Here is a 24,420-nt window from a genome sequence, read left to right as displayed (position 1 = left end):
CCCCTAGCAGTATTAATAAAGATTTATGATATACCATGTGTATATAACCGTTTTTAGGATGTGAGTAATAATATGACATATTTTTTTAAAAAGGAATATGACATATTAAACACTAATTTATTACAAGAAAATTGTTTGTAATCCTATTGATAAATACATTTGCTCAAAGTTATATTTGTCAATTAGTAACTCACATTTTAAATATGAATTACTAAAAGATCAATGTCTTTATTTGTCATTTTATACAATCCGTTATTAACAACCAGTTAAATTTTACCAAAAATAAAATCATAATCAACTAACAGTTAATATAATTCACTAACAATTAGACTCTATTTGCCAAAGATGGTCCTTATAGTTTTTGTATAACCACATCAAATATATAGAATACTATATTCGAACTGTTAATAATGTAAATTTCAAATTCAAATAAAATGACAATGATTCTGTTACTCCAATTTCATACAATTATAATTGATTGATAATGTATGAACTTTAAAGATAATAGGTTTAGTTAAAAAAATAAAAAAAATTATAGACCTCAAAATGCTTTTTCTATTAATATTTGTAAATCGGAATGTATATTTGGAAAGCTAAATTGTTAGCGAACCTCTTTTGTCATTCCACAGAGAAAACACAGCAGTATAGTAGTCTAGTGTCTCGATGCATCTGGACAAAATGTTGAGCATATTTGATCTCCTAAAAAACAGTGCTTCTACTAAGTTTTTTTCCACGACCTTCCGAGTTTTTAGTTCTGGTTTAGCCACTGCTAGTTAGAAAAGGTTTCAACACCCTCAATCAAATAACGGTCAAACCAGTCTGATGTAGTTTACGATTCTTTGGTATCCACAACTTTTCCCACCAACAAGTTCTATACTTTTGGTGGTTTGATTCAATGAGTTTCTAGAAGAAAATGTTCGGATCTCCGTCGGTTTAGTTCATTTTCTTGCTTCAACTATAACAAATGTAAGCTTTAGCCGTCATTATTGTAATATTATTAAATTATCGAAAAGTAAAATTATTTAAGAGAAAAGTATATAAATAAACAGTAGTGTTCACATGGACCCTAATGATCACGATGAATTTGGTCATTCACTGTTAGATGTAGGCTGATTAAAATCCTAAGGTGGTGATTCAAAGAATCCTAAGGCTTAGATTTAATCAGCGTACATCTAACGTGATGCGGACATCATAACTGGGATCGCTGATCACACGCGCTCAGGCGGATCCTCGGACATCAGACCCACGGAGGTTGTACCTAGGAGGGCGGATCCCCAGGACATACGAGCGGGGCGGATCTAGGAGTACACAAAGAGGCGAATCAACATCTACCCCTGGGCGGACCTCGGTTTACTTCCTCCCGAAGTAATTCAATAACAACCCTGACAATCCGTACCTGTACCATTGTACTGATTGTCGGGGCGAATCACCTATTTTACCCTTTTATAGATAGCCTTATTGAAACCCTAGTAGGGGTAGTCTTTGTCTTTTATTATCATTAGGAGGATGTATTTAAACCCTCATTTTGTAAGGATGAACCAACTTTTATCAATCAAAATCATTCTCTTTGAGAACCTAAGGTTTATACCTTGTTTATCGGGATTCACTCCTTCTAGTTTAGCTAGAGAAGAACATCTTTGTTGGTTTACGATTAAAACCTTCATTTATCGCTTTCAATCTATATCAGTTGGTATCAGAGCCGATCGTTTCCTGACCCGAAACTTCTTTTGGCAATGGTTCAACCCCGACAACCGTAAGATTCCATGGAAACCAGTGACCGGAGCTATGAGGAGCTGAGAGAGCACCTCGCGGAGCAGATCCAAGCCAGCCATGAGCGGCAGAGGTGTTGAGCGATTTTCGCAAGTGCACGGTTTCGCTTGTAGTAATAAAAATATCGATCCCACAGGGATACGTTTTTTAACGAAAAACTTATTTTTGAATCTGTTAATTTCGAACTTGTTAGATTTACTATTGAATGTTAATGAAAAGTGAAATTTGTCTAATTGAATTTAGGAAAAATAATTGTTTAATTGAGTTTGTGGACTTTGAGTATTTGAAAATGCTAGAATAAGATTTTATATTAGAATATATCGATCGTTAGAAAAGTTTTCTGATTTAGGGATGAATTTTACAAAACAGGAACATTTAGAACTTTTAGAAAAACAAATAAATGTATTCGTTTGCATTGAGCAAAGAAAACAACTTAAACTTTGTATTAATTATGATGATGAAATAAATGACGGAACCTCTAATTAATTGGCTTTGAACGTGGCAAAACCCTTTAGCCGGCATAATGCCCTTAACCAAATTAAAACTCTACCGAGATAATAATTTGCCTAAGTGTTCAACAAAGTTTCCTTGTAATGATTTTGAATTAACTACGTTTTAATGAAAACACCAGCAATCACTTTAGTGGGTTGGTTACCATAAGTGCTGCATAACGATTTATCGAATAGAACAGACTTTATTAGATGAAATATAAATTGATACAAGTTTACAGAGAACATGGAGCATCGAGTTCTTCGAGGGCGTGCAAGTGAACGGCTGATCAGTCCTTTCCTTGGGTTTCCTTAGAGGTTGTCAGGCTCAGGGGCGAACATTCTACTCAATCTTCTCGCTGTAACTTCGTAATAGGGATTCGGTCGGCCTCTACCAAAATGCAAACTAAAACTGGAATAATGTCTAAACGCTACTGTGTTTGTAATTAAACTATAAACAATATGTGTACCTCATCTTGTTTTGTACAGAATCTAATTTCTAACTCTCGAATTGTTTTTACTTAGAACTTATACATTAGTTCCACGCTCTGATTCTATATCTATATTACATAACATTACATTGCATTTTTCTCAACATCAACTCTTTATTTATAGATGTTGAAGGGTTGTGATTGAAGTGATATGTCCTTTTGTGAAAAGACGTATTCGTTGGTAAAGAGTCGTGTCCGTTGTTAAGAATTGTGTTCTTTGTGAAGAGTCGTTTCTATCCACCCGAACGAACGCGTTTCTTGATTTTCAACATGTGTTCATTGCACCTTTGGCAGAATTCTGCACTTACCGAGAATGGGGATCCTCGGTCGTGAATGGGGGAACATCAAGTTAAGCTTTGGACGAAGGGAGGAAGTAGCTGAAGGACGCGTGTCGTGGCCGTGCGTGGTGGATTCGCGGTCGCGGCACGGTGCGTTTTTTCACTTCTTTGCTCTCGTTCGTGTCCTTGACTTGGCGCTTTTGATTTACGTCGTCTTTGACTCCTTTTGTAGGGTTTTTCTTCTGTTTTTGATCCTTTTTCGTTCCTATTTGGATTTTACCAAATATTTAGGTACCTTGCAAGAAAGAAAGATATTCGAGAGTAAAAGTAATCTAAATAGATATAAATAACACAAATTTGTAATAAAAATGATGTAAATATTAATGATATTTTAGGTATATTTTGGGCTTAACAAATCTCCACACTTAATCTTTTGCTAGTCCCGAGCAAAATTTCACTGAATTTATTCCTTAACTAATCTCTTTATGAAAATAAAACATATATCTTTGTGTTTACCTTTTAAATTAGTTAAGCCGAAAATACTAACTTCGCATGGCAAATTTATACGCAAAATATCAAACTAACTTAGTATAAATACGATATATCATTCGTCTTGTATTTCAATGTTTAAATTGAAGTATTCGGGACGATGTAAGCACGCATGTTATTGAGTCTTTTATCTCAAGGCATTTCAAAGCACCAAATTTCCTTTCTCAAACTTGAATTATTATATATGATTTATTAAGTTTAATTTATTTGCTTAGTTACGCCCGTGATAAGGGTGGTCTCGGCCGTAACTTTATATGCATTTTATTTGTGTTCGCTTAAGAGGTATCGACCATGCCATGGGTGGGCGCAATCGTTACTTTAAACTTTAAACACGCTTAATTTTTCTTATTTAAACGTTCCTTCCATACCTCGATTGTGATAAGGGTGGTCGCAATCGTGGCCAAAAGCACGCTTTTATTTATTAATTTCTTCCCTTTCATACCTCGACTGTGATAAGGTTGGTCTCAATCGTGGCCAAAAGTTAAGAATATGATTTTTTTTTCTTTGATTATGAATTATAAATTGTAACTTGGGAAAAAGAAAGTTAGCACATTCATCCTATATTGACTTAAAATTCAACATGTATTATGGCTATAGTTTCCTTAAAAACTTCAATTGGTGTTAATGTAAGACAAAATCAAAACCGAGCTAAAAAATTGTTAGCTCAATTTAATGCCTATAAACCTAATTGAAAATTTAAAATAAGATCTATTGTATCATGAATTTCATGATATAAAATAGAGATTAAAATTAAAGAATTTATTACTTAAATACATTCACTCGAAACAATTTTTACTTAAAATCGTGTCGAAGATTTGAAAAAAAAAATTTTTTGAAAAATATTACCCGTATAGAAATATATTCTTTCTATCGATAATGATAACCTAAAAATAATCATAAAAAAAAATTAACTTATGATTAATTTATAAATGTATAAAAATGTTAAGTTTATAAAAGTGTTGCAATATACGTTGCATTTGTATTTGTGAAAACAAGTGTTGCATAAAATAAAAAAAAAAATTTGTTTTGTTGCATTCATTCGTTTGTATAAAATGATATATGTATATATCTCATCCCACACTGAAATTGGACCATGTCCTCATTGGTGTAAAATTGAGATAAAACATTAAAAATAAAACATACGAAAATAAAAGAAAGATTAGCAAAGAAAAACATTCAACATAAAATTAAATTGGAATTGTACGAAACATAATAAATAGAAATGGACGAAACTGAAATTAAAACAATATAATAAGAAAATGAAAGATAAAACCTAAACATTCGGCGGGGAATCCGGAGGTGTTGGTGAAGTTTCCACATTTCGGCGACGGAAAAAGGAAAGCATCCGATGCCGAGTCGATCTATGCTCACGCCTCAAAGTATTGAGGTGGTCATTCATCACCATGTTGTTCTCCACCAAATCATCAATTCTTAAATTCATTTGTCTATTATTTGCATTGATTTGGTCAAAATACTCCTTAAATCCACCGGATCATCATCGCGAGTTGCTTGGGCTTGTGGTGCATCGTCCGCTCCTTCCTCCGCACCTCCTTCTTCGGTACCTACATTTTGGGAACTAGAAGCACCTCCACCCATAGTGCCACGAAGATGTGCAGTACGGGAAGCATAAGAAATAAAAACGGGAGGAACCACAGAAACCAATAAATGAGCCTGCTCAAGAGCCGCAATGTCCAAAACCGGAACATACCCATGGTAGGTGGACATGTCATAAGTTGCCAATTCATCCCGTGCTCCCAAAACAATAGCGGTGATTAAATTACCGAGAGGGACTTGATTGGTATGAGCCCTCGAAGCACGATACAAATTGTCAAATATCATTCCAATGCTATCAACCTTTAAACCTTTGAATAAACAATCCCAAACAAACAAATCCCAGACTTGAATCTTCGAACTCTCAACAAGACCAAATAGTGAAAAACTCAAATATTTGTGAAAGAAGAACACACAATTGTCCTTAATCAATTTGCTTGAAGTGTTTTTAGAGTCGAAAGAAGTTTGATCCGAAAGAGTTTGCCAAAAAGAGTTATTGTCGAAATCCTTAGGCTTATCATAAAAATCACTAGTAGGGAAACCAAACATATTCCCCATAGCCTCATAATCTATGGTATAGGTAGTACCATTATTCCTAAAAGAAATTTCCGTTTTCTTTTTGTTCATCTTCAAAGTAACCAAAAACTCAACCACATAATCTGTAATTTAGGGAAAACGCATAGAAGCAAAAGTTGCCCACCCCAAAGTCTCAATAAAAGTATCAATTTGAGTAGCGAAGTTCAACTTCCTTACCGAATCAAAGTCAAGAAACTGCATGTCCACGAACTTACGAGTGGCGTTTGAAAAATGCTTGAAACGTCCAACTTCTTCCTCGGAATGAATATCGAAATAAGCCCCGCAACCAACACGAAGGCGATTAGCCTCGGTGACAGCCGGCTTGTGTCCAACACGCTTTGCTCTAGGCATGGTTATGGTGGTTAGGGTTAGAAAAATAAAAGATGAAAAGAGAAAAGCTTGAGGTTGAAGATGAAGTAGAAGTTGTATTGAGTCTTGAATTTGAAAGGTGTAGGTGATTGAAAAGGGTAATGAATAAATTGGGAAGAGTAAAAGTAAGGTATTGGGAAGAGGTTAGAGTAAGGGATTGGTTAAAATTGGAGGTGATGTGAGGTTTGTGTAAGTAATAGGGATATATAGGGTTGAATAGGAAGAGTAATAGTTAGATTAGGAATAGGAATAGGCTGAAAATAGGCAAAAATCCGGACTGATGAGTGCCTTAACCACGCGTGTCGCGACCGAGGACGCACATCCGCGGCCGCAGCATGCGGTTTTCAGAGAATTTTTCTCCGAATTTCTGTGTGCTGCTTGCTGAAGTTACCGAGAATCTGCCATTCTCGGCCGCGGATCAGCCCTTGGTCACCCAAATTCTGCAGATTAACTCCATTTTGTGTATTTCCTTGATAAATTTTATCCTGAACTCCTTGAAAATGTAATCTGTACTTAAAAACATAAGTGTAAAACATTAAATGATAAGGAAAACCAAAGGTTTATCCTTATTAATGGAAAAATAAACGTAAATGCTTTAATTAATGTATGTAAGTTAAGAATATTAAAGGTTTTGAACTAAAATTAATTGAAGCATTTATGTTTGTTCAATAATGTAAGTTAAATGAATCTTTATTTAAGGAATTAAAACTTAGTTATTAACATTTAACTAGTCATGAATTTACTAAAGTTTCATTTAATAGATTCATTAGTGTAGAATAATGAAAATAATGATAGTTTAACCATATAATCAAAATCAGGATATAATGCAAAAGAGAAATTTTTATTTATTGGAAATATGTACAACATATATACAAACAAAACAAACAAAGCTATGCTATAAATTCGTCCCTTTCAATCGGGATTTCCTTAGCCCTATAGCGGTCTATTTTCATCTGCACGAAAGCTTAACGTTCTGGTGCAGAAAGAAAATGTGGGCCTGATCGAAATACTCGTTTCACTAGACCTTCATATTCTAAAAATTCATAGTCTAGCGTCGGAAAAGATTCAGCATCACTCCAAGGAACAGAAAATACTTCCCTTGGTCCCTAGAATTATTCCACATATGATATTCCCGAATCCAACCTTCTTAGCCTTGGATCTAGACGCGGCAACAAGACCCTCCATCAGAATCTTTGAAGAATCAACCATGTTGCCTTGAAATATATCTCCAAGAACATAAAGATCAGTGTCTTTGACCACACTACTGAATGTGCGACCGAACAGACTGTGACTCGGAAATTTATGCAAATACAGCATAGAGTTGGAGTGAAAAGACTGATTATAGGCAAGTTTAGGATTGAAATGCCAGAATCCGGTGAGCATTCTCCAAATATCAGTGGATGTCATGTCTCTTCCAGGATGACGTTTGATAGTATCCTTTAAGGGAAAACCAAACCAAGCATGAAATTCAGGATATCCAAAAGTAAAGGTTTTGCCATCCCGACGAAAGCTAAGACGCACCCGACGCTTGTTAACAAAACGAACCGTACAGAAGAATTCGAATATCCAATCTCCAATTATAGGAAACTTCATATCAACGAATTTGGTCCATCCTAAACGTTCCATATAGTGACTCATATCGTCTCTAATTCCTAGTTGATCGTTAAGAAAGTCATCCATGTATAACATTCCTACAAAGAATGTATATCGATGCCTCAAGAAGCGCCTTCCCTCATCATGATTGAAGATAGGAAAGTTACATCCATAGCGCTCTGATACGTCAGTACGTTTATTGCGTGAAGCAACAACTTTCTTAGATGGTGTGTTTTTAGAAGTCATGGTGTTTGGAATGAGTAAGGAAGCAAAAGGTTCTGAACTTAGTTTCTGGTTTGATGAATTGTAAGAATATCAGAGAATTGTTCTGACAGAGATGAAAAGAATGTAACAGAAAACTAAACCTCTAGAACCTATTTATAAAATCCTAGGATGAAAAGAGGTGTTGTTTTGAAGTGAAAAGGCATAAAATCAGACCTCTTAAAAATGAAGAAACTCAATTTTTCGTTTCTGAAAAGTTGTGTCTGCTGGAAGATGAAGAACACAGGTCTGATTTCTGCAGAAATTCATCGTGTCGCGACCGAGGATTCTGAGCCGCGGTCGCGACACGCTGATTTCCTTGAGGAAATCAGGCGTCAAAACCTCTATTTTCTGATCCTCTACCGAGAATCCCTATCCTCGGTAAGTTCAGAATTTTCCTGTCTATTTGAAAATCAATTGAAATCAGAATTCTCAACTGAGAATCCCAAATCCTCTGTAAGTTCAGAACTTCCCTAGCTAACTAGAAATACCCAAATTCTCAACTGAGAATTTTAAATTCTCTATAAGTTCAGAAAATGCCTTATCTTTTTAAGAATTCTAAATATGTGAATTCTCAACTTAGAATTCCAAAATCTCAACTGAGAATCACTAAATTTCTTCTAACTCACATTAAATCCCTAAAATTTAATTAAAATCATGACTTGAATATATTTTTTATGTATCTAAAATTCTAACATAAAGTGATATAATTTAAAACAAAATAAAATAATAAAAAATAAAAAAAAAAAACTATGTGTAGAAAAACGAAATGATTTATATGTCAGGTAATCTTGTTACGAAATCAGTTCCTATTTCAGAAATATTTTCGTAATAAATTTTACATCGATTACCATTAACTTTGAAACGATTGCCGTTAGTTTATGACCTAAAACAATTCCTTCGTCAACCATGAAATGACATTTTTCCCAATTTAATACTAAATTCGTTTCTTCGCATCTAGAAAGAACTTTATCTAAGTTTTTTAAACATGCATCAAAAGAATCTCCATAAACTGAAAAATCATCCATAAATACTTCCATGATATCTTCAATGAAATCATTAAAAATTGCAGTCATACAACGTTGAAAAGTTGCTGGTGCATTACATAGACCAAAAGGCATTCTCCTATATGCAAATGTTCCATAAGGACATGTGAAGGTTGTTTTATCTTGGTCATCCGGGTAAATATATATTTGAAAGAATCCGAAATAACCATCAAGAAAACAATAAAATGCATGACCGGCTATCCTTTCGATCATTTGATCAATGAAAGGTAAAGGAAAATGATCTTTCCTAGTTGCCTTATTTAGGTTCCTATAATCTATACAAACCCTCCAACCAGTGGTGGTTCGCGTAGGTATTAATTCACCTTCATCATTCCTTACTACAGTTATGCCTCCCTTTTTAGGTACACAATGGATTGGACTAACCCATTCACTATCCGAAATAGGATAAATGATTCCATTGTCTAAAAGTTTAGTAATCTCATTTTTGACTACTTCTTTCATATTCAGATTTAAACGTCTTTGTCTATCCGCTTTAGGTGGCTTATCTTCTTCTAAGTGAATCCTATGCATTACAATACTAGGATTAATTCCTTTTAAATCTGAAATCTGTCATCCCATACTTCCTATTCTATTTCTAACAACTTCTTTCAATTTTTCTTCTTGATTTTCTGTTAATTTGTTAGAGATGATTATAGGTAGAGTATTACTTCCGCCTAGGAAAGTGTATCTCAGATGGTTTGGTAATTCTTTAAGTTCTAATTTAGGTGGAACTACTACTGAAGGCGGAACTGGTCCATCTTCTCGAATCAAAGGCTCTGGGTCCTTATCTTCTAATTCTTCACCCATTATAGGTTCTATTATTTCTTCTCTTTGAACAATGTCATTAACACATTCTTCAACTAAATCAAGTTTCATACAGACGAAATCCTCCATAGGATATTTCATTGCTTGATTCATATCGAACTCGATCTTATCGTCACCTATTCTTAAAACTACTTTTCCTTCCGACACATCAACTAGAGCACGTCCCGTGTTCATGAACGGTCTACCAAAGATTAGCGGACAATTAGCATCATAAGCAAAATCTAAGATAACAAAATCAGTAGGAAAAATAAACTTGTCAACTTTTACTAAAACGTCCTCAATTATACCATATGGTCTTTTAGTGGATTGATCCGCTAATTGCAAAACCATATTGGTACGTTTGATGTCTTCTTCTAAACCTAATTTTTCAAAAATAGACAATGGCATCAAGTTTATACTAGCTCCTAAATCACAAAGACAACTTGGGAATTCCATATTTCCCAATTTACACGGAATGGTAAAGCATCCGGGATCTTTGAGTTTAGTAGGTAATTTGCTTGATACTATCAAACTACAATCTTCAGTAAGTGAAATGGATGAAATTCCTTCCCAACTAATCTTTTTTGAAATTAAATCTTTCAAGAATTTTCCATAGTTAGGAATTTGCGTAATTGCATCCATGAATGTTAAATTTATATGCAAATTTTTAAGTTTATCTAAAAATGATAAAAGTTGTTTATCATGGTCCTTATTGCGGACCTTGTGTGGAAAAGGTGGCTTTGGTACAAAAGGTTTCGTACTAGAGTCAATTGGTGTATCTTTTTGTTTTAATGTATCTTCTTTGGATTTTAGTAAATCATTTCCAGGTAAAGTTGAATTTCCGGGCATTTCCGGACCTAAGTAGTTTTTCCCTGAGCGAAGAGTGATAGCCTTAACATGCTCTTTCAGATTTTCTTCCGTTTGGCTAGGAAGACTTCCCTCTTTGCGGGATGGAATTGATTTAGCAAGTTGTCCAATTTGAACCTCCAAATTATGGATGCTAGATGATTGGTTTTTGATAAGCTGATCGAATTTACTTTCGATCCGTTTAAAACCATCGTCTTGATTACTTACCTTTCCATTCATAGCATCTATAAATTTGTCGATTTTTGAAGATAAAGTGTTAATCGTATCTCTTGTTTGATTTTGATAATTATTTACACGATATTGATTAGCATTTGCATTATTATTATTATTACTATCTTTCCAGTTAAAGTTAGGATGATTTCTCCATCCAGGATTATAAGTATTAGAATAAGGATTAGTAGTTTGGTTTTGTCCTTGGACAAAATTTACCTGTTCTATCTCATTCATACCTTCGTAATCAATGTCTGTCTGGATCAGATTACCATTAGGATCGCACGGTGCCATAAACCTATCAACTTTGTGCGATAAGGCAGAAAATTGGGCTTGTAACATCGCAACTGGATCAAGATTCATTATACCTTTAACCGATGATGTACCTGAGGATGATGGTTTCGCCATTGGTATATGTCCACGCTCTGCGGGCCACATACTGCTGTTGATTGCTATTTCCTCCAAAAGTTCTCTTGCTTGGACGGACGTCTTCTTCATAAATAACCCTCCAGACATATCATCTAATGAACTTCTAGTCGTAGGATTTAATCCATTATAGAATGTCTGCATTAAAAGTGCATCTGGCAATTGGTGGTGTGGGCATAAACGTTGAAGTTTTTTAAAACGTTCCCAAGCTTCATAAAGAGTTGCATTATCATTTTGGGTAAAAGATGTCAATTCTTTGATGACTCTTGCGGTTTTTGCCAAAGGAAAATATTTTGATAAAAACGCTTGGGCTAATTGGTCCCAAGTTTCAAATGTTGCAGCAGGCATAGAAGTTAACCAAATTTTTGCCTTATCCTTCAAAGTGAAAGGAAAGAGGCGAAGTTTGATTGCTTCGGCTGTTACATCAGTAATTTTAAAAGTATCACAAATTTCTAAGAAATTTGTCAAATGGGCATTAGGGTTTTCGTTAGGTAGTCCATAAAACGTTACGTTGTTTTGCAACATATTAAGCAAAGCAGGCTTAATTTCAAATTGATTTGCGTTTATACGGGGTCTAACTACACTATTAGTTACACCGGCCATTCCTGGCCTAGCATAATCCATAAGTGTCGGTGGATCGGCCATATTTTCTGGCTGGACTACTTTGGTTTTTAAGGGTGTTTTGTCTTTGTTTTTTTTGTCTTTCTTGTTTTTCTTAAGTGTTCTTTCAATTTCTGGATCAAGAGGGTCTGGTGGCGTGCCCGAACTTCGCGAGCTGCGCATGAACTTGAAATTGTTGCACGAACCAAACTACCTTCAAAACAAAATTGAAAACAAATATGTTATATAAACTGAAAATAAATAAAATGTAAAAGTTGTATAAAAATAATGTGTAATCCTAGATTCGAAAATAAAATACGAAAAATAAAAATTTTGTCAAAAATTTTGGCGTATCCCCGGCAACGGCGCCAAAAACTTGTTGAGCGATTTCCGCAAGTGCACGGTTTCGCTTGTAGTAATAAAAATATCGATCCCACAGGGATACGTTTTTTAACGAAAAACTTATTTTTGAATCTGTTAATTTCGAACTTGTTAGATTTACTATTGAATGTTAATGAAAAGTGAAATTTGTCTAATTGAATTTAGGAAAAATAATTGTTTAATTGAGTTTGTGGACTTTGAGTATTTGAAAATGCTAGAATAAGATTTTATATTAGAATATATCGATCGTTAGAAAAGTTTTCTGATTTAGGGATGAATTTTACAAAATAGGAACATTTAGAACTTTTAGAAAAACAAATAAATGTATTCGTTTGCATTGAGCAAAGAAAACAACTTAAACTTTGTATTAATTATGATGATGAAATAAATGACGGAACCTCTAATTAATTGGCTTTGAACGTGGCAAAACCCTTTAGCCGGCATAATGCCCTTAACCAAATTAAAACTCTACCGAGATAATAATTTGCCTAAGTGTTCAACAAAGTTTCCTTGTAATGATTTTGAATTAACTACGTTTTAATGAAAACACCAGCAATCACTTTAGTGGGTTGGTTACCATAAGTGCTGCATAACGATTTATCGAATAGAACGGACTTTATTAGATGAAATATAAATTGATACAAGTTTACAGAGAACATGGAGCATCGAGTTCTTCGAGGGCGTGCAAGTGAACGGCTGATCAGTCCTTTCCTTGGGTTTCCTTAGAGGTTGCCAGGCTCAGGGGCGAACACTCTACTCAATCTTCTCACTGGAATAATGTCTAAACGCTACTGTGTTTGTAATTAAACTATAAACAATATGTGTACCTCATCTTGTTTTGTACAGAATCTAATTTCTAACTCTCGAATTGTTTTTACTTAGAACTTATACATTAGTTCCACGCTCTGATTCTATATCTATATTACATAACATTACATTGCATTTTTCTCAACATCAACTCTTTATTTATAGATGTTGAAGGGTTGTGATTGAAGTGATATGTCCTTTTGTGAAAAGACGTATTCGTTGGTAAAGAGTCGTGTCCGTTGTTAAGAATTGTGTTCTTTGTGAAGAGTCGTTTCTATCCACCCGAACGAACGCGTTTCTTGATTTTCAACATGTGTTCATTGCACCTTTGGCAGAATTCTGCACTTACCGAGAATGGGGATCCTCGGCCGTGAATGGGGGAACATCAAGTTAAGCTTTGGACGAAGGGAGGAAGTAGCTGAAGGACGCGTGTCGCGGCCGTGGGTGGTGGATTCGCGGTCGCGGCACGGTGCGTTTTTTCACTTCTTTGCTCTCGTTCGTGTCCTTGACTTGGCGCTTTTGATTTACGTCGTCTTTGACTCCTTTTGTAGGGTTTTTCTTCTGTTTTTGATCCTTTTTCGTTCCTATTTGGATTTTACCAAATATTTAGGTACCTTGCAAGAAAGAAAGATATTCGAGAGTAAAAGTAATCTAAACAGATATAAATAACACAAATTTGTAATAAAAATGATGTAAATATTAATGATATTTTAGGTATATTTTGGGCTAAACAAGAGGCAAACCGACCAACGGTTCCTGGAGCTAGCCACCTCCCTAGAAAACTTCAAACTGGAGGTTCTGGCTCTAATCCGACCAACCGCGGGAGGATCAACCCAGAGAAAGGAAGGACTCCCTGAACAACAGCTTCCACAAATGGGTCCTAGGGATCCTGAGGTAAGAAGACCCAACTTTGTCCTTGTGCATAACGCTGATAGTGATAGTGATGACTTTGAGGGTATCGGGAATGATGATACCGTTAGGACTATGAGGGATGTTGGGCCTGTTGACAACCGACGTGTGGAGGTTGCTAGAGTATACCCAGGTCTAGGAAACTTTGATAGAGATGATGCCTTTAAGCTAAAAATAGACTTACCGTCTTTTGGAGGCGAACTGGACATAGAGGGATTCTTAGACTGGTTATCGGAAGTGGAACGTTTGTTTGAGTATGCTGGCATTCCTGATGAGAGGAAAGTAAGGCTGGTGGCATATCGCTTGAAGGGTGGCGCATCAGTTTGGTGGGATCAGATGAGGGAAGAGAGAAGAAGAGGGGGCAGAGATCCGATTCGATCTTGGCTACGGATGAAGGCGATGTTGAGGGAGCGGTTCTTACCGTCGAATTATGAGCAGTATATTTACAGCTCCTACAGGGGATGCTCTCAAGGGACCCGAAATGTCCATGAGTATACCTCCGAGTTCTTGAGGCTTTCGGCAAGGGCCAACTTGTCATAAACTGAAAGCCAAAATACCTCTAGGTATCTAGAAGGCTTGAGATACAACATCCAGGATCGTATTGGCACACAGATGGTGGTTCGGGTATAAGATGCCAGGAATTTAGCCCTCAAGGCTGAGTCTCAACTAACCGGGAGATCTAAGAGATCCGCCACTACTGAGTATACGCCTGGAGGAAGAGATAACGTGAAGTCTTATAACAAAGGCAAGCAGGTGGCGAGTGCTAGTGGGACCAGGGTCAACAGTGTGGGAAGGGGATCTGTCGGAGATACTAGACCGTACAAGGAAGCACATATACCACCTAAGAGCAACAATCCGTATGCGAGGCCAGTGCCTTTTAAATGTTTTCGGTGCAATGAGCCAGGCCATAGATACAACGAATGTCCTAGGAGGAAGAGCACCAACATGGTGGTGAGGTATGAAGATGACTATGACGAAGGGGATGAAGTATTTTGTGAACCCTTGGGAGAAGATGATGATGAGGCAGATAAAGAGAGATACGCCATTCATGTGGTACGACGTTTGTTAGTCTCCAGCCGGATAGAGGGAGATCAGAGGCACCGACTATTCAGGACCCGCTGTCTTGTGAAAGGTGGGCGATGCAATGTGATAATAGATAGTGGGAGCCAAGAGAACATTGTGAGCAGCAGCGCCGTTAAGAAATTCAGGTTGTTGGCGGAGGAGTATCCCGACCCCTATAGGGTGGGATGGATCAAAAACGTGGGAGAACTCAGGGTGACCCAGAGATGCAGGGTACCTATTGTGATTGGTGATTATATTGATGAAGTCCGTTGTGATATAATCGATATGGATGCCTGCCACCTATTGTTGGGCCGACCCTGGCAGTTTGATAACGATGCCACCCACGCAGGAAGAGAGAACACTTACAGATTCGTGAAGAATGGGGTGAAGTTCGTACTTACGCCAATGATGAGAGAGCCAAAGGCCGACGAAAAGTCTACTTTGATAGTCTATCCTACACACAAATCATTTGTCAGCGATTGTGAAGAGAGCCAGATGGTGTATGTGGTAATGGTTAAGGCGAATCATGAACCCTCCCAAAGGGGCGAAAGGGAGATGCCGAATGAAGTGACCCGCCTACTTGGCGAATATCAAGATCTGTTCCCTGACGAACTGCCGAGTGGGTTACCACCTTTGAGGGACATCCAGCATCATATCGATCTTGTGCCCGAGGCTAGTTTGCCAAGCCTGCCCCATTATCGAATGAGTCCAAAGGAAAATGACATCATGAGGCAGAAAGTGGAAGAGCTCATTAAAATGGGATACGTTAGAGAAAGTATGAGTCCATGTGCCGTCCCAGCCCTACTTACGCCCAAGAAGGATGGATCTTGGCGGATGTGCGTGGACAATAGGGCTATTAACAAGATCCCTATCAAGTATAAGTTCCCTATTCCAAGGCTAGATGATATGCTAGACCAACTTGGCGGATCCCGAGTTTTCTCCAAGATTGATCTCAAGAGCGATTATCATCAGATACGAATTCGATCTGGGGATGAGTGGAAGACCGCCTTCAAGACCAGAGATGGATTGTATGAGTGGTTAGTTATGCCATTCGGGATGACTAACGCCCCCAGTACTTTTATGAGGCTGATGAATCAGGTGCGTCGCCCGGTGATTGGAAAATTTGTAGTTGTGTATTTTGATGACATCCTAATTCATAGCGAGACCTTGGTGGAGCACGTGGAGCATTTACAGATAGTGTTTGACCTGTTAAGGAAACACCAGCTATACGCCAACACTAAGAAATGTGATTTTGTCATGGAGAGCCTGGTATTCCTTGGTGGGGGACATCAGGAGTTTCCATGGGCTAGCAACATTTTATCATCGATTCATCAAGAACTTCAGTGCCATAGTGGCCCCGTTGACGGAATGTTTGAAGAAGGGAAGGGGGTTCGAGTGGGCAGATGCCCAAGAGAAGAGCTTTGCCCTGATCAAGGAGAAGTTGAGTACAGCGCCCGTGCTGGCGTATCCCAATTTTGATAAACTGTTCGAAGTTGAGTGTGATGCCAGTGGAGTTGGGATTGGTGGAGTCTTGATGCAAGAAAAGAGGCCCATTGCATATTTCAGTGAGAAGGTCTGTGAGGCACGGCAAAAGTGGGCCACGTATGATCAAGAGTTTTATGTTGTAGTGAGGGGCGTTGAAAGTGTGGGAACATTACTTGGTGGGGAAATAATTCATCCTCCACACTGACCACCAAGCTCTCAAGTACCTGGGAAGTCAGAAGCAACTTCGAAGCTCCATGCATGCCCGGTGGTCCGCCTTCATAGATAAGTTCCCCTATAAGCTTATCCATAAGGCTGGAAAACAGAACAAGGTGGCGGACGCCTTGAGTTGAAGGGTGTCACTAATAAAAACAGTCAACCTAGAGACCGATTGTTTTGAACACATCAGAGGAGAATACTTGGCGGATCCTGACTTTGGCAGTATCTGGGAGAAATGTCAACACCAGCATGGGGATGGGGCGTATCACCTGATGGATGAGTATCTCATGAGGGGCAACCAACTTTGCTTACCCTGCACTTCCATCCGTGAGAAGGTTATTCGTGATCTGCATGGCGGATCCCTTGGAGGACATTTTGGGCGAGACAAAACATATGAAGCAGTGAGTTCCCGTTATTTCTGGCCTAAGATGAGGAGAGATGTTGCCTACTTAGTAGAACGATGCTATATTTGCCAGACCGCTAAGGGACGCACTACAAATAATGGATTGGAGTTACCTTTGCCTGTGCCAGAGACCATATGGGAGGATCTGTCCATGGACTTCGTCCTAGGGTTACCCAGAACTCAGAGGGGCATGGATTCCATCTTTTTCGTGGTTGATCGATTTTCAAAGATGGCTCACTTCATACCATGTCGTAAAACTAATGATGCCTCAGCGACTGCTAAACTATTCTTCAAAGAGATTGTCAGGCTACATGGCGTACCTAAGAGCATTGTCTCGGATCGTGATACGAAGTTCCTCAGTCACTTCTGGCAGACGTTGTGGGCTCTGTTTGATACGTCTCTGAAGTTTAGTACCACCGCGCACCCTCAAACAGACGGACAGACCGAGGTGGTCAATAGAACTTTGGGAAACCTACTACGCAGCAAATGTAAGGATAAGCCCAGGATGTGGGATGTGGTTTTAGCCCAAGCTGAGTTCGCTTACAATGGCTCTGTACATTCGAGAACCGGGAGATCCCCATTTGAGGTGGTATACACGAAGACCCCGAATCACATCCTTGATATAGCCCATCTTCCTAAAGGAAACGTGACTGCCAATCAGCTGGCCAAGGATTATGTACAGATGCACCAGGAGGTGAGAGAAACTCTTGAGGAGAGAAATCAGAAATTAAAGGCTAAGGCGGATGAGCACTGTAGGGACCTACAGTTTGAAGTTGGGGATGAGGTTATGGTATATTTGGGCAAAGAGAGACTCGCCAATGCCATAAGCAGCAAGCTTCGACCTAGGAAATACGGGCCATATAAGGTCACCAAGAAGGTCAATGCCAATGCATATCATATAGCATTACCGAATTGGCTTGGTAAAATCTCACCGGCGTTCAACATCCGTGACCTTAGCCTGTGGAAGTCGGATGGTCCTTTAGAGCTCAACACAGACAAATCAGTGCCGAACTCTTTTAAAGAAGGAGAGAATGATGCGGACATCATAACTGGGATCGCTGATCACACGCGCTCGGGCGGATCCTCGGACATCAGACCCACGGAGGTTGTACCTAGGAGGGCGGATCCCCAGGACATACGAGCGGGGCGGATCTAGGAGTACACAAAGAGGCGAATCAACATCTACCCTTGGGCGGACCTCAGTTTACTTCCTCCCGAAGTAATTCACCAATAACCCTGACAATCCGTACCTGTACCATTGTACTGATTGTCGGGGCGAATCGCCTATTTTACCCTTTTATCGATAGCCTTATTGAAACCCTAGTAGGGGTAGTCTTTGTCTTTTATTATCATTAGGAGGATGTATTTAAACCCTCATTTTGTAAGGATGAACCAACTTTTATCAATCAAAATCATTCTCTTTGAGAACCTAAGGTTTATACCTTGTTTATCGGGATTCACTCCTTCTAGTTTAGCTCGAGAAGAACATCTTTGTTGGTTTACGATTAAAACCTTCATTTATCGCTTTCAATCTGTATCATAACGGTGAATGACCAAATTCACGTGGTCATCAGGGTCAATGTGAAAAATACTATACAAATAAATCTGGTGGTTTGGTCGATTTGTAAAAGCAATTTTTCTGGTTTAAAAGTTCACAATTAGGGTGTACTTTGTGAATTTTATAGACATATTTGAGTCAATTTTTCGGCCAAACGATACTCATCGTTTAGTTAATTTGCAAAATTAGACCTTGTATTTTAGATAATTAGCAAACTCAATCTTTTTAATTGCTCAAAATTGCTTCCTTTTGGGGTAAATAGTAACCACAACAATTTCTGAAGGAATGACTGAGTTTGTAAACTATAAAAGCAGAAGCCCCTATTTGCAAACTTTTAAACCACGAGTCTTTGTAAATCGATTAAACCACTAGGTTTATTTATGTATTTTTTCCAGATTTTAATTAATGAATTTATTTATCTACATCATATAAAAATTTCATATATCGTGAATCGCATGCGTTTTCGACTAGTTGGTAAATGTAAGTAATGAGGACGTCAGATCTTCAGTGTGGATCGGGTACAAGAGACGAGGTTGCTTCCATTGCGACCGTCGGACCTGCGTCGGGAGAGGCCCCCGATCTACACTCTAATGCTAAAGTTAGTAGGAGTATATAAGTAGAGAGATAAAGTAGTGTCTAGAGAGAGAGAGAGAGCATACCTTCCCTTTGTAGGGGTATTTATAATATATGTGGTGGGCTTATGGGCTTAGAAGGCCTTTGATCCACATTCCTCATCAATTAGTACCCCCTTCAAGGGTCTTTCGAGTATTTATGCGAGGTTCACAATATTTTAAGAGTGGTAATAAACGTTGCGTTGCTTAGGACGGCTTGTGAATAATAATGGTGTTGATTAGGTCAACTTTATGAATAATAATGGATGAATATATATATACACATCGAGGGACGGTCTTCGAGGAGTAGATAGGTATTTACACGTCGAGGGACGGCCTTCCAGAAATGAATGACTATATACGCGTCGAATGACGGTCTTTGAGAAATAAACGACAATTTACGCGTCGAATGACGGTCTTCGAGAAATAAATGGTATATACACGTCCGGAGACGGTCTTCGATAAATATGTGAATAAATACACGTCGAGGGACGACCTTCGAGAATTAAATGACTATATACAAGTCGAATGACGGTCTTCGAGAAATAAACGACAATTTACGCGTCGAATGACTGTCTTCGAGAAATAAATGGTATATACACGTCTGGAGATGGTCTTCTATAAATATGTGAATAAATACACGTCGAATGACGGTCTTTGAGAAATAAACGACAATTTATGCGTCGAATGACTGTCTTCGAGAAATAAATGGTATATACACGTCCGGAGACGGTCTTCGACAAATATGTGGATAAATACACATCGAGGGACGGCCTTCAAAAATTAAATGACTATATACACATCGAATGACGATCTTTGAGAAATAAACGACAATTTACGCGTCGAATGACTGTCTTCAAGAAATAAATGAAATAATATATTTGTGTCACTTGGGATGACTTATGAATATAATTGCGTCAATTGAGACAGCTTATGAATATAGTTGCGTCAGTCGAGACGACTTACGAATAAAATTGCATCAATTAAGACGACTTATGAATATAATTGTGTCAATTAAGACGGCTTAAGAATATAATTGCGTCAATTAAGACGGCTTACGAATATAGTTGCGTCAATTGAGACGGTTTATAAAGATAATTGCGTCAATTGAGACGGCTTAAGAATATAATTGCGTCAATTAAGACGGTTTATGAATATAGTTGCGTCAATTGAGACGACTTATGAATATAGTTGCGTCAGTCGAGATGGTTTATGAAGATAATTGCATCAATTGAGACGGCTTAAGAATATAATTGCGTCAATTAAGACGGCTTATGAATATAGTTGCATCAATTGAGACGACTTATGAATATAGTTGCGTCAGTCGAGACGACTTACGAACATAATTGCATCAATTAAGATGGCTTACGAATATAGCTGCGTCAATTGAGACGGTTTATGAAGATAATTGCGTCAATTGATATGGCTTAAAAATATAATTGTGTCAATGAAGACGGCTTATGAATATAGTTGCGTCAATTGAGACAGTTTATGAAGAGAATTGCGTAAATTGAGACGGCTTAAGAATATAATTGTGTCAATTAAGACGGCTTAAGAATATAAATGCGTCAATTGAGACGACTTATGAAGATAATTGATAAATACACATAGATAGATGATATTCAAGACTTGTACACCGACTATGTAAAGAATTGCTCTTGCACTTTATTGTTAGTACCAATATAGATGATCAGAGATTGAGATATTGAGATATTATCTGATGCGAAAACAAATGGTGTTTCATGTATCCATATGCCATGGATTTTATGAATGGATATTTGTATTACATCATGGCAAAATGGTGGTCTCAATGCTTATAAGTGTATTGAACATATAATAATAATAATAATAATAAAATAATGATGAATATTGTGCCTAGTATTACAATTGGTGAATAAATAGGTCAGAATTTATAGACATTGCATGCCTCATAACTAGTACATGAATATTAGCATGTATTGTGTTGGAAAAAATAAGCAGGGGACACATGTATGGAAGATATTCCATGTGTCAATGCTCAGTTATGCACGAGATGACGTAAATATTGTACTTAAACCAAGCAGAAATAGACCTGTATTGTAGTGAGAATCCCTTGAACGAAGAGATCTTGACATATATGAGCTCCGAATGTCTTCTACCTTTTATCATTATATGATTTTGAAAAGTTCTAGCCATGAATTCCAACTCCGAAGGTGAGTTCCAGGTTCGACATGGTACCGAGGTGGACCTCGTTGTGCTGTATGTTGCACGGTGGATCCACTTTGATGGATTTGGAGATTGCGACTGAGTTTTAACATGTTAGGAAGGTGCGAATGGTAGATCCGAGGAGCTTCGACTAAGGGAGGTGAGCTTCTGACTGCGAGGAGATTCCATCGGAGGGCTTTGATGAGTTCCGAGATGGGAGGGGTGCTCGATGTTGATCCGAGGTTGCCCGATATTGAGCTTGTTGATTGAATAGGTGTTCGATATTGATCTGAGGTTCTCCGATGTTGAGCTTGTTGATCGAATGGGTGTTCGATGTTGATCCGAGGTAGGAGGGGTGCTCGATGGTTGATCCGAGGTAGGAGGGGTGCTCGATGGTTGATCTGAGGTAGCCCTCAATTTGTTAGTGGAGCCTCGATATAGCTAGGTGAGCTTAGTCGGTTTTGATGTGTGCTATGTACATGGTCTTTTATTCTGATGAAAAGGTGTCATCATGCATATATGATTTTCCATTATGTAAATATGCTTCTTCATCGAGGCACAGAACTCTTGAGGTCTTCGATTTTGATTTGGATCCGACCGTAACCTGTGAGCTTCGACTATTTAGAGGATTGGATCCTCGGATATATCTGAATGAACAAACTGACTGCGATGGGTCCATAGATTACTAACTTCGACGGATTTGGAGAGACTATAGCATAGTCAATACGTCGGGGAAATCGTCTTGCACATTTAAGCAAGGAGCTTCTTACTCTGAACGAGTTCGACTCGCTAGGTGGCTTCGATGCGGCGTAAACTTGAATATGATTGAACCGAGGTGCTTTCCTCATATGTCGATAGGATTGAACCAACGTGCTCTCCTCATATACCGATGGGATTGAATCGAGGTGAACCGAGGTGCTCCGTCTTATACCGACAGGATTGAACCCGAGGTGCTCCATTTTATGCCGATAGGATTGAACCGAGGTGCTCCGTCTTATGCCGGTAGGATTGAACCGAGGTGCTCCATTTTATGCCGATAGGATTGAACCGAGGTGCTCCGTTTTATGCCGATAGGATTGAACCGAGGTGCTCTCCTCATATGTTGATGGGATTGAACCGAGGTGCTCTCCTCATATGTTGATGGGATTGAACCGATGTTGTTTGTCATGTGTTGACATAGTTTTGACCTCGATTGGAATATGATTGGCCTCGAAGGAGTGCTCGGATAAAAAAGTGATTCAGAATGCCCACATGAAAGCCATAGTAATCATATAATTCTTATATATGGATAATTATCACATGATCATAGTATGCATACATGGTAGTCGAATAATTGATTTGCTTAGCTCATGCTATTTTAAGTCTCAACTTCTGATGCCCATATATCGATGCACATCTGTGAATGCTAGGATTTTTGTATCAAGCTGCTAATGAAATCAACAATATGTCTAGAGACCAAAGGCATGCTTTTATAGAATTTGTAAAAACAAAATCATAAAAGTATTACTCTGAACTTAAAGGCTAGAGCTCAAAGGCTAGCAGCTTGAGGTTTCCAGAAAAGTCCAAAACCGGTGCATTTTGATTGTGGTTTTGATCGCATGCCTCGACGGACGACTCTCCGAATGTAGAACTGAAGATCGCTTGTTCTCCATGATCACCGCACCAAATAATGAGGACGTTGGATCTTCAGTGTGGATCAGGTACAATAGACGAGGTTGCTTCCATTCCGATCGTCGAACCTGCATCGGGGGAGGCCCCCGGTCTACACTCTAATGCTAAAGTTAGTAGGAGTATATAAGTAGAGAGATAAAGTGGTGTCTAGAGAGAGAGAGCATACCTTCCCTTTGTAGGGGTATTTATAATATATGTGGTGAGCTTATGGGCTTAGAAGGCCTTTGATCCACATTTAATCAGCGTACATCTAACGGTGAATGACCAAATTCACGTGGTCATCAGGGTCAATGTGAAAAATAGTGTACAAATAAATCTGGTGGTTTGGTCAATTTGTAAAAACAATTTTCGTCGTTTAAAAGTTTGCAATTAGGGTGTACTTTGTGAATTTTACAGATATATCTGAGTCAATTTTCCGGCCAAACGGTACTTATCGTTTAGTTAATTTGCAAAATTAGACCTTGTATTTTAGATAATTAGCAAACTCAATCTTTTTAATTGCTCAAAATTGCTTCCTTTTGGGGTAAATAGTAACCACAACAATTTTTGAAAGAATGACTGAGTTTGTAAACTATAAAAGCACAAACCCCTATTTGCAAACTGTTAAACCACGAGTCTTTGCAAATCGATTAAACCACTAGGTTTATTTGTGTACTTTTTCCAGATTTTAATTAATGAATTTATTTATCTACATCATATAAAAATTTCATATGTCGTGAATCGAATGCATTTTCGACTAGTTGGTAAATGTAAGTAATTTGGAAAAAAAAATTGGTACAATATCGGCAATTGTTAAGGCAAAAAGTTGTCAACGCACAAGTAAGAATATAAGAGATAAAACCATGCAGGCCACATATTTGTCGGCAAGTATGTGAGAAAAAACATCCAAATGTGGATGCTAATGCTAATTGCAAGTGCGTCAGATTAGTTTCCTTTTGTTTCTGTTGGATGAAAATAAAAAATCATTTTTATTTCATAAAAAATATCCAAAATCATTTTTTCATTATAATATCAAAAAATAGCAAAAACAAAAAAAAAATACTTTAAACAAATATCTTTTTTAGTTGGTTTCCTGGAATTTTTTTCCCCCAGCAAAATCTAGGTCTCGCCGAGACATGGTTAGGTCTTGACGAGACGCCCCCGTCTCGGTGTGACGTATCTTGGTCTCAGCAAGACGGTGATCTGTATGCCATTTTATCATCGTTAAATCGTCCACTATCTATGTTTCTTGGCCCTCAAACTCTGCATTATCAG

At 37.9% G+C, this 24,420-nt stretch overlaps 1 non-coding gene across 1 annotated transcript; it reads left to right on the top strand.

Annotated features, from left to right (window-relative positions):
• The first annotated feature begins 11,439 nt into the window (after positions 1–11,439).
• On the top strand, positions 11,440–11,546 carry LOC136231640 (small nucleolar RNA R71). Its single transcript, XR_010690009.1, has one exon. It is a non-coding gene; the product is annotated as a small nucleolar RNA R71 (small nucleolar RNA).
• The last annotated feature ends 12,874 nt before the right edge of the window (positions 11,547–24,420 follow it).

The sequence above is a fragment of the Euphorbia lathyris genome, chromosome 5 (genome assembly GCF_963576675.1).
Source record: "Euphorbia lathyris chromosome 5, ddEupLath1.1, whole genome shotgun sequence".
NCBI lineage: Eukaryota > Viridiplantae > Streptophyta > Magnoliopsida > Malpighiales > Euphorbiaceae > Euphorbia > Euphorbia lathyris.
This window is presented reverse-complemented; position numbering and strand designations above follow the sequence as displayed.